The sequence below is a fragment of the Coregonus lavaretus genome (genome assembly GCF_964263955.1).
Source record: "Coregonus lavaretus genome assembly, chromosome: 9".
Lineage (NCBI taxonomy): Eukaryota > Metazoa > Chordata > Actinopteri > Salmoniformes > Salmonidae > Coregonus > Coregonus lavaretus.
In genome coordinates this window covers 18,177,740-18,180,621 of record NC_139996.1, presented here as the reverse complement: position 1 = coordinate 18,180,621, position 2,882 = coordinate 18,177,740, and the positions used below count along the sequence as shown (strand labels likewise).

At 44.7% G+C, this 2,882-nt stretch overlaps 1 pseudogene across 1 annotated transcript; it reads left to right on the top strand.

Annotated features, from left to right (window-relative positions):
* Positions 1-1,038: 1,038 nt before the first annotated feature.
* On the top strand, positions 1,039-2,661 carry LOC311134882 (ribitol-5-phosphate xylosyltransferase 1-like; annotated as a pseudogene). Its single transcript has 3 exons — positions 1,039-1,191; positions 1,504-1,664; positions 1,989-2,661. The product of its transcript is annotated as a ribitol-5-phosphate xylosyltransferase 1-like (transcript).
* The last annotated feature ends 221 nt before the right edge of the window (positions 2,662-2,882 follow it).

The following is a 2,882-nucleotide window of genomic DNA, read 5'->3' as shown; positions in this document are numbered from 1 at the left end:
TTTGTCGTGCCCTCTTCACGACTGTCTTGGTGTGTTTGGACCATGATAGTTTGTTAGTGATGTGGACACCAAGGAACTTGAAGCTCTGAACCTGCTCCACTACAGCCCCGTCGATGAGAATGGGGGAGTGCTCGGGTCCTCCTTTTCCTGTAGTCCACAATCATCTCCTTTGTCTTGATCACGTTGATGGAGAGGTTGTTATCCTGGCAGTACACGGCCAGGTCTCTGATCTCCTCCCTTTAGGCTGTCTCATCGTTGTCGGTGATCAGGCCTACCACTTATAAGCGTCCGGGTTAGAGTCCCGATCCTTGAAAGCGGCAGCTCTACCCTTTAGCTCAGTGCAGAATGGTAACGTGAGAAGGAAAACATGAAAATACATCAAAGAAAGAATATTCCTCCTGATAGTTTTTGTGTATGTAATGTTTCCCTTGTATGCTGCATACGATATATTTTTTTATACAAAGACAAAGGTGATCACCCGTGTCCACAGAGTGGTGAAGAAAATCACAGCTGCAACCCCAGGTACGTTAACTAGCTAGCTAACTTTACCTACTTAGCTGACAAAATAACCTCTGTCCATAGCTTTTGGGCCATGTCCAATGATGTGTATATACAATTATAAAAACAACACGTGAATACCCTGAGATGGTTATGGACAGGTCATGTGAATTGACTACTGAAGACCACTAGCTAGCTACCTCCAATATTATTATTGTTCTGTTGTTTTGGTGATTTACAGGTGGTGGTGATGTGGCTCCATACAATGGGGATGAACCCTTGGGAGGATGAGCAGGCTGATGATCTCTCTGCTCTGCTCAAACGGAGGGAGGCTATCAGACAATACCAGGAGCTCATTGACAAGAACAGGCCCAAGAGATACAAAGTTCAAATCTGGGGGAAAGCTGCCATAGGTAAGCCATGCCTTTTTAGCGGTGCTCCGAAATAAGTTGTCAAGTATTGCTTGATATCTCCTCTTTGCTTGATGCTTCCTCTTACAGTAACAGTTAAGCTACATGATGGTGTAAAACACAAGTTATTATGGACATTGTCAGCACCTACCTGAGGAGGCATGGGGGCTTCGTGGACCTGCTCTTCCTGGTCTATGACAGCCCCTGGGTCAACGACAAGGATGTCTTCCAGTGGCCCCTTGGAGTAGCCACGTATGTCTTCATTTCTGGGATCTGGGGCCATGTAGCAAGCATTTCAGAGTATGAGTGCTGATCTAGGATCAGTTTGATATTTTAGAGACATAATTATATGGACGGGAGGAACTGATCAGCACTTTGAATATGGACCATGATTCTGTTTTTGAAGCCTTTTCTTGATTTTTTTTTCTTCTCATGATCTAAGAGTTCCTCTCTTCTTGTTTGTCGTCTACTCTCACCATACACCTTTTATTTAGCTCATGTTTCCATTTCAGTACACCATACATATCCATTGTACCAGAAAGAAGCGTTATTTGACTGTGGATTTCTATGCCTCTCTCTGTTCATATACAGACAGTTTCCTGTGGTCATGGTAAACTCCCAGATGGTGAGCTACACCAGGCCCTTCCTCTGAAACTTCCTGGGAACCGTCTACAAGAACTCCTCGAGGGAAACACTAATGGGGATCTTGAAAAAAACAGGACTGGACAAAGAGTGCATCACTACTGCCCAAGAGAAGTATGTCACTATGCTATGCTGTCACTCACTGTCTGTATCAGTTCACTCTAATGGTTTTCAGTCCAGTTTTTGCATCCTGGAAATACTGGAAATACTGTTGTTAGGCCTTGTTTACCAATGAAACTCTGAGTCAACATTCTCAAACAGCAGTTTTTATCTTTTTTTATCTTTGCATAAAATAATTAATGAAGAGCAAAGGAGAATTTACAAGAACTGTGTATATATTCACAGCAGAAGCACTGTTTAAATGCGTAATACATTAAATTAACCCTCTGCTCACTAGTCCTTACTGTCCCTCCTCCTCCTCCTCCTCTCCTGCATCAGGTGGCTTCCTTAGGAGACGGCAGAGAGTCTGAGACGGTACCAGACAGCCCTGGCCCAAAGCGAGTTCACCCTCTGCCCGGTGGGAATCAACACAGAGTGCTACCACATCTACGAGGCCTGTGCCTACGGTTCGGTGCCCGTGGTGGAGGACATTGTGACCCCAGGTGGGTGCTCTGCTGCACGCAGCTCCCCACTGCGTCTCCTCAAAGCTGCAGGAGCCCCCTTCATCTTTCTCAAGGACTGAAAGGAGCTGCCAGGCCTCCTGGAGAAGGAGAAGGGGATGACCCAGGAGGAGAGGACTGAGAGGAGGAGGAGAGGACTGAGAGGAGGAGGAGACTGCTGGAGTTGTATAGTAGTTTCCGCCTGCAGATGAAGGACAGGTTCACTGAGGTCTTAGAGGAGGCGTTCTTCAAAAACAGCTGAGAGAAAAACGTACAGTTCAGAGGAAAATGGCACATACTTACGAGGAACAATGTGGATTTCATTGGTAGTGTGTCTTGAGGGAGAGAAGCCAAATGTCTTGGGGTTTATGTGGGTAATGGCTATTTGTAAAGCTACCACTAGACAACAAAGTGTCAACAACCTGCTCTCTCACAAGATAATGTTCCATATCAAATTGTATTTGTTACATGCGCCAAATACAACGGGTGTAGACTTAACCATGAAATGCTTGCTTTCTAACCCTTCCCAACGATACAAAAAATAAAATAATTAAGTAGCACGAGGAATAAAATACACAAGAATGAAGCTATATACAGGTTGTACCAGTATCAGATCAATGTGTAGGGGTATGAGGTAGATGTGTACATGAAGGCAGGGTAAAGTGACTAGGCATCAGGATAGATAATAATAAGAGTCAAATAAAAAACCGTAGCAGCAGCAAATGATGAGTGT